The 14,844-nt window shown below is 39.7% G+C and overlaps 1 non-coding gene across 1 annotated transcript; it reads left to right on the top strand.

The window, feature by feature from the left end:
* Positions 1-9,471: 9,471 nt before the first annotated feature.
* Positions 9,472-9,574, top strand: LOC119619226 (U6 spliceosomal RNA). Its single transcript, XR_005235642.1, has one exon. It is a non-coding gene; the product is annotated as a U6 spliceosomal RNA (small nuclear RNA).
* Positions 9,575-14,844: the final 5,270 nt, after the last annotated feature.

Raw genomic sequence — 14,844 nt, forward strand, 5'->3', positions numbered from 1 at the left:
AGAAAAGAAAAGAAAATGAAAGCAAGGAAGAAAGCAAATAAACAAACAAACAAATAAAAACTAATTGTAGGTGCACAGTCCAGACCGTTTGTGCTGCTGAATGATTAATCTGAGGCATTTGTTCAAAGGCCGAACATTATCTAAATGTGCATAGTGCATTTCCAACATTCACCGCTTAGTTTAAGATCTGCAGATCATCCGTAAACTAGAAGGGACCCCCCCCCCAAAAAAGTTTATAGTGTATTTTCAGGCAGTCACTGTACTTTTAAAAACTGTTGTATCTGTTAAGTGCATTTGGAAAAATGAACTCATCATGTTTGCTTTTAAAAATCTGAATGAAGCGTATTTCAACATATTTGATAGCCATGCTTTTCTTTTATCTGCAGAAATTTCAATTTATTTAAAAGCCTGGCGTTTAATGCACTACATGACCGCATGAATTTTAGAGGAGCCCTCTTGTATTTCTCTGTAATCGTGTCTAATGAAAACCCGGGATTTTCCATTATTTAAAAAAAAGTGAAAATATAATGCATCTTCATTAGGAAAATTGACTGCTGTGCTCACTACAGTTCTTAATTGAAAAGGCAACCTATTTTAATGGTGTGGTTGAGAAGAAGATTACATACTTTATCCAAACACAAAGACAATTAATAATGAGAAGCAGGCTGCTGCCATTAACTCTAATGCAGTTGCATCAATGTCAGTGAAAAGTGCTCATACCTGAGATACACGGTGCAAACTCCCCCGGCTCCCTCCTTTCCCAATTCACCCACTTCTTAATTTGAGTTTCTTAATGTGCAAGCGCCAGGGCCGGCTGTGGTCAGGCGGGCTATTTTCTGGCAAGTACGGCGCGGGACTGGACGCCCCTGCCGGCGGGTCGCCGGGTCTCGAGTTGCGCCGCCCCGCTGGAGGCGCCCGGGCTGCCTGGCTCTCCGCGCAAACCTCGCGCCCTTCCGTTTGCGCGCGCGGAGCCGGGTGAGGGCGGCCGCGGCTCCCGCGCGGTGGAGGATTTGGAAGCTTAGAGCCACCTGGTACATTTTGAGATATTTAGCAAACCAGACTGGGCTGCCTCGGAAACTGGGTTCTGTTCTGACTCATTTGCAGAAAAGTTATGAGGAAAAACATCTTGTAAAATTAAGGTTATGTTTGGCGGGTACAGTCGTGAGCGCACATGGTCATCCCGCGAATCAGCCAAGTTTTCCAAAGCGCCCCCTCTCCGGCTCTCAGGCCAGGGGAGCAAAGCTTACGTGTGTGCGTGTGTGCGCGCGCGCGTGTCTCTGTGTCTGCATGTGTGCTCGCAAGCGCGTGTGGGTTTGGGGTGGGGGAACATCCCAACCTTTCTACACCCTAATGCGTCCCAACTCCTGACTGGGAGGAGACGTCGGCGGCCTCTGGTCTTTTCCCTTTTTGGGCGAGGTGCGACCAGCTGAGACCTCACGCCGGCCGCCTCGGACCCAGGGCGCCGAGCTAGGGGAGACAGCGTGGGACTGGGGGACCCCCGGGATCCCGCCCTCGGCGCGGAAGGAGTGGCAGTCCTTGGTGCCGTGCCTGATCCTTGAGACTGCCGGCCTTCCAGGGCGCCAGGACTCGAGGACGCGGTTTTCTTCCGCAGTCCCAAGACCCCCGGGGCCATTACAGCTTGGGGAAGGGGCAAACTCTGTTTGGTCTCCACGAAGTGCTTCGATGTTCGCGAAAGGGTAGGCCCTTCTTGCTTGGCGTCCTAAACCCCTCGGAACTGGCTCTGCCCCTGCCTCTTCCCCAGCACAGTCTCCCAGCTAAGGCTCAGACAGCCGGGGAAAGAGGCGCCCCCATCAGTATCCCCCACAACCCGCCCCAGTGTGAGCCTGGGCGCGGCTGCAGGCTGACAGGCGCACTGTGACCAGGCCGTCACTTCTCTTCACCAAAGATTAGATGGGGAGCGTGCACCCTCTGGGGAGTTCGCAAAGCTTCTCGCTTTGATCAGCCAAGCGCAGTGCGAGGGAGAGATATTGCTGGGGTCTGAGTCCGTCGGAAGTGTCTAGGAGAGAAGAGAGAAGAGCAGGTAGTCGCTTTGGCGGCTGACCTGCGGACACCTGCACACATCCAGCCTCGTGGAGAAGGAAGGACCCTGTCCTCCAAGGCCAACTGAATACACTCTCCTCCCTTGAGGCATAGCCTCACAGGAAAGCTCCTTCCACAAATGCACGCTTCCCTCTGCATACATCAGTATCCTGGGGCCAGCTCTGTTGTCCCTCAATCAAGCATACCCCACTTCCTTCCCTGCTTCCATCGATTTATCTACAGACTTCCTATAGACTTGCCACTTTTGTGATTTTGCCCACGGGCTAGGTAGCCTTTTCAAGACTCTGAAGACAAGCAGGACTGGAGATAGCCACGAAGCCCCAGGTACCTGCTCTTCCTCCCTTAGGGCAGGTGAGTCTCTAGAACATTGTAACCTCCCTTTGGTGAGAGTCAACTATCAGCTACTTGGTGTGGTCTAGGAATCTTCTCGCCTCCTTTGCAGCTTTCCATCAATGTTAGATAAGCCTCCTTGCATGATGGATCTAGAGTTTCACCTGTTCATTTTAAATGCCTTTTTCAGATTGCAAACGTTGAAGTACTTAGTTACTATTTATCAACCAAGCTCTGGTTCTGCTTTTGGTGAGGCCATGTGTGTCAGCTGGAGTAAGGAGGACACCGGGTCTCCTAGGGATAGCTTGAAGTCTAGATGTCTTACTTGCCCAACAACATAAGAGCAAAAACAGACTTGCTTCCATTTGTGACTCTGTTTCTTAGCATTTAACCTATGGATGCTTGGAGGCATCTTTATTAGCAAGTGTCTGACTTTGGATAGCCACTCAATAATGACATTCCTAATCATTTATTGAATACCATTTAAGTGAGTTCAACCACAGACAGTAACTCTTAGCCTAAATGGCAGTTTTCTGGCAGCTTATTCAGCCAATGAACATGCAAAAAGTGAAAGATATCATTGCTTCCGATACTTAGCTCCCAAATATGACAATGAAAGCCATCACTTAAGGGACACACAGATCACCCCACGTGTAGATGGTGTATTCTGGGTTACTGGAAAAGCAGTAACCATTTGATTATGCTCTCTTGTATTTGATGGACAAAATGTGTCAGATAAGCACAGAAGAAACAGGCATGGGGTATAGACCTTGAGTATCAACAGGATCTTGGGCTTAAGTCTACCCTGACCTTTTCCTACTGTTTCAACCAAAAACCAGAAGTAGTGGTTGAAGTGGTTGAAGTCTTTCTCTAACAAAAAGACATTCCGTAAACATGTCTTTCCAATTCACCAAGGAATTGGAGGGAAACCAAACAATTTCATTATCATCAAGAAATATTTTTAATATCCTGGTAGTTGGCATTGGGTAAATATAAGTTCAGTCAAGTCTACAGTCTTAATGAAAACATTTCAGTAAAAGCAAATAACATTTTACATTAGACCATATATTCTTAAATACAGTTGCAGATTTTGATCAATTTGGTTTATTAACCAATTGGTGCACACATGGTGGGATGGATAAATTTGTTTTTTTTCACGTGCAAAAATATTTATTGAAGTCTCTGATTTATCTAAAGATTTGTGATTATCAAGCCAGGACGTCTGTAGAGCATAAGTACTTTTTCAAAAGTTTATTGTAACATGAACTCACATTCATTCATTCATTCATGTATGCATTCAACAAGCATATCTGGGCGCCTACTACGTAGTAGACAATTGTCAGGAATTGATTATGTCTAGAGGTTCGTATTTTTCTCATTTCAAATTATCGAATAGTAATAATAAACATTTGATCTAAAAGTTTTCATTACTCTCTTCTGGCCGAAAATTAAGCCTGGAGAGATTTGCTCTAAGTTGTAAGGACCTGTACTGCTCATCCATAGCAATGTTCCCAGGGAAAGCTGTAGGAATTGTTTGCATGAACTGACAAAAGTATATGACTTTTAATGTTCAAATCTAATTTGCTTCTAAAAAATAAAATCAGAAGGCAGCTGAGTGTATGATTTATTGTGTGTTTAGAATATGTGCTCCTCAGTAAAAAATAATTTTTTGATAGGAATAAAACAGACTTTAGATTTAACTCTATATTCTTTTAGTTCATCTGTAAAAGATAGACCATATATGCATATATGCCATCATTACATTCTTATCTTATTTCAAATAGAATGTAAAAGCAAGTATTCAATTAATTATAAATACAATTTACTTTTAAAAAACCCCTTTCTGGGCTAGAAGTAGTTACTGTTATTTATTTATGTCCATTTTAGCTTCAACTGCTTGCCAGTCCTAGAAATTAATGGGTTTAATTTCCCCTCGAATTTAGGATTTTTTGAGTAACAACTTACACTCAAATGTAGTCTTTCTTACACAAATTCTCCCCCTCTCTGTTTTATTCACTTTCCATTCATAACACAGACATTACCATGGAAGTTTTCATAGGTTATTGATGGAGTTATTGAATGTGCTGATCAAATAACAGATTAAAACTGAGTCTCCATGAGGTGGCCAGTGCATGAAGGTTTCTTTTTTGCTGAAGAATTCTCACAGGAAGAATTAAATGCTACCTCTTACAAATCAGTCCTACTGATCTAGTGTGTGTTTGGACACACTAGAGACTTTGAGCCACATCCTCACCAATAGTACTTTACCTTTTGGGTATGAATTGTGGGTAATGGTGCCCGTGCATAGCCTGTGGTCTGTAGAGAAGCCATATTGATTAATAGTTTTCATGCAAATTATTCAGCACGTTGAGGAATTTTTTTTTTAATCCCCAAACCTCTAAAAACTCATTCTTTATTTTTCAAATTTGGTCTTTTTAATTTCCTTCACAGCTAAGAAGGTATGAGAGCCCCTTTGTTCTGGAGCTGCTGATTTTGGTATTCAAGGTGTTTGTTTGTTCCAAGGACTGCACTTATGATTTTAAAGTGCCATAAATTCTTCAAACTAAGCTCCTACGGTCTTTATACCACCTTACCAGCTTAGATTATGTGATCCTAAGAATGAAAAAAAAGTTTTTATGAGATTAGGTAGCTATTCATATTATAAATATGAATTTATTAAATTTAACTGGCAAAAAGATCTATTATGAGTAAAGAAGGTGAAAATATAAGCTTAAAATATTCAGGACTGAGAAGAGAGCATTGAATTTCTGATTCTCTCTGTAGGTGGGGTGTGAAATAGAATGCTAGTGTTGCTGAGCCAGAATGCTTGCCTATTTTTACACTTCCGTAAGAGATGTGGGCAATGGAAAGGGATACTTATGGAAGTACAACAGGGTTTATTTAAAAGTTCATCAGGCTTAAGGAGCGTAGTATTTGCCTTATGGAAGAGAGTGGGTCTCTTGATGCCCAAAATGTATATGAGAAAGACAGTGAAATGAAAAGGAGATGAGAATCCAGACACTCCATCAGCAGCCTTACCCTGTGACAGACCCAGAGGCAACTCCAAAGCCACCAGGGCAACTGCCTGTTCAGTTTGCCAAAGAGCCAGATGCTGTTGCTTGGAAGAATCTCTTCCACAGCTTGATGTCTGGGTCCTGTGATTGCCATCCAAAGAACAGTGGTGGGGCATGCTGGGATGAATGCAATCCCGGCATCCCACTACAGTGTTTTCTTTTTTAAAAAAGAGTCATTTTAAATTAAACAAGTTTTAAAACTCACATATTATTTTTGAAAATGTAAAAAGGAAATTGGAGGATAATAGTGCAAGGCAAGGCTGTCTATTTGAAAAAATAATCCGCTTAAAACTTAACTTTGCTTATGGGTCATTTTAATTTATCCCATGAGGAATGGGACATTTAGAAGAGACAAAAGACCATCCACCATTCACAGTGATGAAATAAAAATTACTACAATCTAGAAGAATGGTGGTACAAATAATACTTATTGTTTATGTTACTCACTATGATCATTTACAATATTTATTTAAATAAAATAAAAGTAAGATATTCAATATTGCATTTTGTAATAGAATTTTGATTGTGGGTGCCACTGAACATGTGCTTAAATAAAAAAGGCAGTAAGAAAAATCATTAGTGACATTTAAGGGGAAAAATCATGCCTGCCTGAGTGTCTGATGAGTCACTAACATCTCTTCTTAAATATTATCAGTATTGTCACGTGAAGCAGCATCTCTCCTTTTCAAAATATGTGTTAATATTTGCTGTGTTGTAGCTAAGTGAATAATAGCTGCTGTATGTCTTTGAGTCACTCAGACTACTTCAACAAATGAATGTCATTTGATCCTAGTGTACAGCCAACACCTTTGCTTTTCCGTGTAATCTTTTATTTTTTGTAATTATGGGAATTTTTTCCCCTTATATTCCCAGACTTTGTCTAATAGCCTAATGGTAAGTGCCTGAGCACCATAGTAAATCTATAATTTCTTTAATCATTGTGATCAATGTGAATCATGGCATGATTAATGTGGCGGGGGTAATAGGTAATGGTTAAAAAGATAATCAAAATATTTGGATAGTAATAATTCACTATACAGCAGTGTTTCTCAACCAGGGACAATTTTGTCCCCCCAGGGGACATTTGGTAATGTCTGGAGATGTTTTTAGTCATCACAACTCTCATCTACTGGGTAGAGATCAGGAATGCTGCTAAACATCCCGCACTACAGAGGACAGCACCCTACAACAGAGAATTGTCTGGCCCAAAGTGTTAATAGTTCCAAGGTTGAAAAATCCTGGTGTAGAGAATGGATAACATGTATAATGATATTGACATTTTAAAAAGTTTGGTGACTACCAAAATATAGATAGCTCTGTAGTGTTGTTAATCTAGATGAAAAGAAAAAAAAAATCAGTAACAGATATTTTCAAATATCTTCACATTTGGGATCATATTGACAAAGTATAAAGGCATAATATTGTCACTTTCTGTAAGATATGTTTCTCATCCTCACTTCAATTATTTTTTAAGCACATAGTTAGCTACAACTGGATGACATCAACAGCAGCTTGGGGATATCATGTTCCTATTTCATAAACAGAATACTAATTCAACAGGAAAAATATATAAAAGAATTTTCAGTTTTTAAATTTTCTTCGATTCCAAAATTTCCTTCCAAATAATTTGAAAAATACATAAACTTATAAAGAGGAAAATGAAAGACATCTTTAATCTGGCCATCTTAAGCTTTTAGTTTCTTTAAACTCAAACTTGTATCTATGGACACTGATTTCTTAATATAGGACAAAATACTGTTCACCAAAATATTTTGTTATGGTTAAGTTTTCATGATATTAACTCCTTTGTCTAGCACATGTAAAGTGAAATTTATCGTTGTTTTCCTAATTGTTCTGTCCATACTAGTTTGCCTCCCTTTGAGTGTGGATTTATTGGATTTTTTTTTCTTTTCTTTCTTTCTTCCTTTACTTCTTTTCTTTCTTTCTTTTGTAATGTATTCAGTTATATTAAGTGGAAGACATCTCCCCATAGAGAAACTGGCTTGGACCTCACCTGCCTTATCTGTTTATATCTTGTAGGACTAGTATTCTCCAACACTATGTATGACTTGTCTCCTAGTCATTTCTTCTTAAGTCAGATGTTTAGAACTAATATTCCCCAACACTATGTATGACTTGTGTACTAGTAATTTTTTCTTAACTCAAGTGTTTATGCTGCCGAGCTAAAGTTATTTAACAGGTAATAGTTTTGCCTCAGTTAAATCTATGGGTGAAGATATTGCCACTGGGCAAGACTAAGGTGGTAATTACAGTTACCAATGGGTTTGGGCAGGGAGACAGGCACAGAGCCCTTGTTAGGGAATGAAACCCAGAGAGAAGGGAGAGGAGAACTGCCAGAAGATAGAGCAGCCTAATATGGACAAATTACAGAAGGAAAGAGGACAAGAGGACGATAATGCCATAATGCACAGCCTTTAAATAACACATTGAACAACAATGAGTTTGCATTTAGCATTTGGGCAGTGCTATCATCTGAATGTTTGTGTCCCTCCAAAATTCATGTTAAAATCGTAACCCCTAAGGTGATGCCATTACGAGATGGGGACTTTGGGAAGTGATTTGGGAAGTGATTCATGAGGGAGCCCTCATGAATGGGATTAGTGTCCTTATAAAAGAGACCCCAGAGAGACCCTTACCCCTTCCATCTTGCTGTGAGGACACAGCAAGAAAGTGCCCTCTATAAACCAGAAAGCAGGCCATCACCAGACACCAAATCTGCCTCGATTTTGCACTTCCCAGTCTTCAGAATGATGAGCAATAAATTTCTGTTGTTTTAAAGCTACCCAATTTATGGTATTTTGTTATAGCAGCCCAAGTAGTCTAAGAAGGGCAGTTACATGACAAGACTTTTGCTTTATTTGAGGCATTAATCTTTGGTTTCCTCCCCGGACCCATATTATTAGGTTGATGCAAAAGTAGTTGCAGTTTTTGTCATTACTTTTAATGGCAAAAATTGCAATTTCTTTTGCACCAATACCTCTTGTCAGGGAAGTGGAGAAAAATTGGAAATGGGCCCACAATTTTCAGGGTTTATTTTTTCCAGGATTTTTTTTTTCTTTTTTTTTTAATAAGACACCATGTTGTCCAGGTTGGAATGCAGTGGCTATTCACAGATGTGATCCCACTACTGATCAGCACTGGAGTTTTGGCCTGCTCCATTTCTGCCCTGAGCCGGTTCACCCCTCCTTGGGCAACCTGTTGGTCTTTTGCTCCCAGGAGGTCACCATATTGATGCTGAACTTAGTGCAAACATGCGATTGGTGTAGCACAGAACTCCTGGGCTCAAGCCATCCTCCCACCTCAGCTTCCCAAGTAGCTGGGACTAGAGGTGCATGCCACCACACCTGGCTTTTTCAGGAATTTAAAACAGTGACTAACTCAAGCTACCACAAGTTCTGCACTGGGCAACTGACAATGCCAATTTCCTGGAAACCTCCCCGCTGCAATCCTCCCCCACCTGCAATATAAAACTAAAACTTCACTCAACAGTTTCTAGAGCAGAACTTCTTTTCCTCTTCACAAAATAGGTCTCACCCTTGGGTAATTAATAGGTGGCACATGCAAACAGTAACAGGGGAAGCTGTTTATTTGTTTCTTTGTTTGTTTGTTTTGAGATGGAGTCTCGCTCTGTCGCCCAGGCTGCAGTGCAGTGGCGTGATCTCGGCTCACTGCAAGCTTCGCCTCCCGGATTCAAGTGATTCTCCTGCCTCAGCCTCCCGAGTAGCTGCGACTACAGGCGCCCGCCACCACGCCCGGCTAATTTTTTTTTGTATTTTTAGTAGAGACGGGGTTTCGCGTGTTAGCCAGGATGGTCTCGATCTCCTGACCTCGTGATCCGCCCGTCTCGGCCTCCCAAAGTGTTGGAATTACAGGTGTGAGCCACCGTGCCCGGCCTTGTTTGTTTTTATGTACTCTGAGCAACAGAATTTAGAAGCCAGCTCTCTTGTGTCCACCAAGTTCAGGCACATGAAAGGGAATGTAGTACTTGCTTCGGCAGCATATACACTAAAATTGGAACAACACAGAGGACATTAGTATGGCCCCTGCATGAGAATGACATGCAAATTTGTGAACCGTTCTGCATTTTTTAAATTACAAAAACAAAAAATAAAAAAATAAAGAATGAGTACATACGCAGGAATTTTTTTAAAGATTGCAAAAGGTTCAGTGAAGAGAAATGAAATATACTGCAGAATGAATAATATGCCAGTCAGTAAAAAATATATGAGAGTTCACCTAAAGTATGGATCCTTTCCACAATAATGGGCGGACAAACCCTTTTGTCCTTAAGACTACAGAATCCCTTGTTCTGATTCTGTGTTTGGTCTTCCTCCTCATCAACTAGCTGATTATGGGTCTCTGCTGGGCCTCCTTTAGGTCCTGTTCATATCCAAAGTTGGCCTATGCCAACCTGGTCACTTCTGTGAATCAGGACTGACTTAGGAATTACAAAAAAATCTCGGTCTATGGGTGTTACTTGAAGTTTGAAATTTAATGTCAAGTGTCTTCATCAACTTTATGTCTACAGGTCTAGATATTTCTGTTCCTATTATGGTACAAATATCAGAGATGGCTCCTCATTTAATTGTGTAGTCATCTGTAAGTTGTTATGACTGCCAATTATAAAACTCGTTTAATTTTGTTCTGCTGCTGTAGAGAAAGGGGTCTACACATCCACCCTAGTGTTGATAGAAAGGGAATGGTAACTACTCTGGCTACTGCCTGGAGTTTTCTTTTTTATTTCAGTCACTTACTTGTACATCCTTGGCTGGAGGATACTCCTTTTTTATATTCTTACATGCACTTCCATCATTAACTAAAAAATTAACTAAAGAACCATGTGCTTCTTTACTGGGGTTTTGTGTTTTACGTGAGGCCCATTTGTATGTGGTTTGTATATACAACACATTCTTCTCCCAAGAATGCTAAAAACAAACAAAAGGAAGGAAGGAAGGAAGAAAGGAAGGACAAAGAGAGATAGAAAAAGAAAGAGAGAGGAAAGAAAGAGACAGGAAAGAAAGAAAGAGACAGGCAGAAAGAAAGAAAGAAAGAGGGAAAGAAAGAAAGAGGGAAAGAAAGAAAAAGAAAGAGAAACGTAGTATACATGGCCCAGGAAGCACTCTAGCACTCTACTCTTGGGACTTGGGCTGAGTACAGGGCCTACTTTGGTCACTGTTCTTTAAAACACAAAGGATGTGGACAACCCAAAGTGAACAGAAAGAGCTATTATGATAGAAATGTCTTATGGTCATCTCTATGAGCATAGCACATCAAGGGTAGGTTTGTTAAACTTGAAGAAGAACGGCTAAAGAGAGAATCCAATTAATGTCTTGAAAAGCATGGATATTTTCTAGAAGAGGAATTTTTATAGTAGTTCTCCATACCTTGAGAGATCCAAGATGATGAAAGAACTTAACATAGGGGCTGTTTCAGCAGAAACACAGACTCACATCCCCAGCTTAGCTATCCTAGTGCTGAAACATGAGAATATGTTCATTGGTGGCCATTGTGGAATCTCTTTGTTTGGAGATCTCTGAGAAGAGATTTGTAAGCTTTGGTTAAATACCTTTATTTACACCTGCCTGAAGAAAATCAAATGATTCTTTAAGTTTCCTTCCAGTTCTTATTCTATGAAGCAAACACAATTTTACAATTATTTTTATTAATTGGTGAGCAAAATATTTATTCCCAACTAGTAAACCCTAGGAAAGCCATCTCATCTTTTGAGGTTGTAAGAAGTTTATGTTGTGAAGATTTACTAGCCTTGAAATTCTCCCTTGAAAAAGCTCAGAGTCCCAGATTCCATCTGTGATAGATTGTTTTGTGATATTTGGGGGGATATACTTTAAAATATTTTTTCTTGTTAATTTATAGTCTTAACATTATTTATAATTTTAAAAATGTTTATTTTATGCCATAGGTTATATTGTATCCTTCAGAGCCCAGCACAAACATTTTTAAAAAAACTAAACTATTTATTACATCTTCAATATTAGTTTTGACTGGTTGTGGTGGTGCAATGTAGCCTGGGCAATGTGATGAAGACACCCATTGCAAAAAAAAAAAAAAAAAAAGAGCTAATTTTATTATTTGAATTATCATACAGTAAAATGGACTTCTTTTGGTATACTATTCTGTGAATATTTTAATGTACGTATAGATTCATGTAATCACCACTACAATCTGGATACACCAAACTCTTTTAACATAAGATACTCTCCATATTTTAATAGCTTTGTCACTGAAATCCATTCTCTAATGTAACTGGTCAATGAGCAAAATATGTAGTAGAGTATATAATACTTACTACAAAATGTAAAGTAGTGTTTACGTACAATAAAGTGCTTTACTGAAGATATTCTTAAAAGATACAAGTTGTTGTATCAGACCTATTGTGTTCAAATGAATTTTATGCAATTCTTTGTTATTGTAACAGCTGTCATCATTAACAGACAATAGCATATGCATATATACATATCAATATGAATATCAATTCTCCATAATTTTGAGGATTCAATAATGTCTCATAAGGTTTTTTAGTTTTTAAAATCTAATTTAAACTATGACATAGATTTACAATCAGATTATAACTTATAGAACTTTCTGATTTACAATCAGATTTACAATTGGATTGTAACTTACAGTACTTCCACTGAATTACTTGTTGTAGAATCTACCCTGATTATGCTTTGTTTTATTTTTTCTTTAAAAGTTGCTTAGAGGCCAGGCGCGGTGGCTCATGCCTGTAATCCTAGCACTTTGGGAGGCCGAGGAGGGCGGATCATAAAGTCAGGAGATCGAGACCATCCTGGCTAACACGGTGAAACCCCATCTCTACTAAAAGTATAAAATATTAGCCGGGCGTTGTGGCAGGCACCTGTATTCCCAGCTACTGGGGAGGCTGAGGCAGGAGAATGGCATAAACCCCGGAGGCGGAGCTTGCAGTGAGCAGAGATCAGGCCACTGCACTCCAGCCCAGGTGACAGAGCGAGACTCATCTCGAAAAAAAAAAAAAAAAAGTTGCTTAGAACAGATTGCAGAAAATATGACTTCTATCATAAGCCATCAAAACAAAACAAACTCTTTGCCACAACAGATTTATGTATCCTAAAAATACTACACTCAAGATTAAAGAATAGGTTTGGAGATTTTTTTTTTTTTTGAGATGGCGTCTCACTCTGTCGCCCAGGCTGGAGTGCAGTGGTAGAATCTTGGCTCACTGCAACATCCACCTCCCGGGTTCAAGTGATTCTCCTGTCTCAGCCTCCCAAGTAGGTGGGATTATAGGTGCCCACCACCACACCCTACTGATTTTTGTCTTTTTAGTAGAGACAGGGTTTCACCATGTTGTCCAGGCTGGTTCCAAACTCCTGACCTCGGGTGGTCCACCCTCCTTGGCTTCCCAAAGTGCTGGAATTACAGGCGTGCGCCACTGTACCCGGCCCAATATTTGGAGATTCTACCCACCTTTTATGACTGAATTGGATACAATAAAAAGCTTGGGTCATTCTGACTTGTCTAAACTTCCTAAGAGGAATTAATACTATAGATAGAGTCTTTGTGATAGACCATGATGAGTCAGATCTTTTAGCAGTGTCAAATTTGCCTACCTGTTATATAGCATGTTAATAATTTATTGTAAGCCAAGTTTGTATATACACAGGTAAATAATATAGGTAAGATAGCATTGATTTTTGGTTATGTTGTCTCTATAGATAGAAGAAAAGGTATGTTTGTAATTTTTAAGTAGCTAAGTTGAAAAAGTCAAGAATTTGTGCTCCAATAATTACAGTCAACACACTGAATCGTATTCTGTTAAACGGCCCTTTCTTTCCATCTCTTCTTCAGAAAGGGGGTTTATTTTAAGACTGTAAACATACTATGATTAAAAGTACCTGGAAATTTAGTACCTAGTGTCAGAGAAGATACCACAATAGTCCAATGTAATGAGGTTGGATCGTGTGTATTTTTCCAATTTTAGTCATTTGCTTTCAAAGCTATTATTTCACCCTTACTGATAACCTCTCTTCAGTTTTAAAAAAAATTACCATTAACATTCACTCACTTTTTGCAGGTTTTGAACAGTTTTTTAATCCAACAAGCTATTTTACCTTACACAATAGATGCAGTCTTAGCCAATAATCTTCATTGTTAATAACATTCAATGGCTTTTTAACAATTATATGACATCCATTGTGTTCCATTTTCTTTCTATGGCAGTAATGCCCTCTAAAGCATTCCAACTAGTAAGGTACACAAGGATCGCTTTCATAAAGCTATGCTAGCTGTCTCTAATTCAATTACTTACCTCAAAGACTTCCTTCAATGCTGCAAAATTGTCCGGATACTTCCCCATTTCTGATGTTCACCTGAGCTGTTTGTGGTTGCTTGTACTGTAAAATGTTTCTTTATCTATTTTCCTTTTTTTTTTTTTTTTTTTACCATTTCACTTGTCATGAAGAAATAAATGGTTTCAGATTTTTTTCTAATCCTAAAGGATGATCATAGAAGTTATAGTAGTAATAGTAGTTATATAGTGTAGTAGTGTAAGTGTAAAGAAGAGCATCTTGGAGGAAAAAGAATCAGTATCTCTACTCGTGAAGAAAGCCAAAATGTTAAAGTTCAAACTGTACCACCCACGCCACGGCTCATTGCTGCTCACCACTCTTCATCTCCTTATTTCTAAGAGGAAAGCTTATTTTGGATATTTGATTATTTACTTATTATCTCTAGAGGGTGGGCAGTGGGTGGTGCTGCTCAAACGAGCATGGTTCAAGGAGCAGACCTCTAAATACACTCAAAATGCAATAAAGATCAGAAACTACAGTGTCTCCCTTAATTCACAGTGGTTGTGTTCCATGATCTCCAGTGGATGTCTGAAACTTTGGATAATACTGAACTCTATATATACTACGGATAATACTGAACTTTGGATAATGCTGAACTCTATATATACTATGTTTTCTCCTATACATACATACCTATGACAAAATTTAATTTATAAATTAGTCACGGTAAGACATTAACTATAACAGCTAATATTATAGAGCAGTTATTAACAATATACTGTAATTGGCCAGGCACGGTGGCCTACGCCTGTAATCCCAGCACTTTGGGAGGCCGAGGCGGGTGGATGCCCTGAGGTCAGGAGTTCGAGACCAGCCTGACCAACATAGCGAAACCCCCGTCTCTACTAAAAATACAAAAATTAGCCGGGCATGGTGGCAGACGCCTGTAGTCCCAGCTACTTGGAAGGCTGAGACAGGAGACTTGCTTGAACCCAGGAGGCGGAGGTTGCAGTGAGCCGAGATCGTGCCACTGTACTCCAGCCTCCGTGACAGAGGGAGATGCTGTCACA

Source organism: Chlorocebus sabaeus, chromosome 24 (assembly GCF_047675955.1).
Source record: "Chlorocebus sabaeus isolate Y175 chromosome 24, mChlSab1.0.hap1, whole genome shotgun sequence".
NCBI lineage: Eukaryota > Metazoa > Chordata > Mammalia > Primates > Cercopithecidae > Chlorocebus > Chlorocebus sabaeus.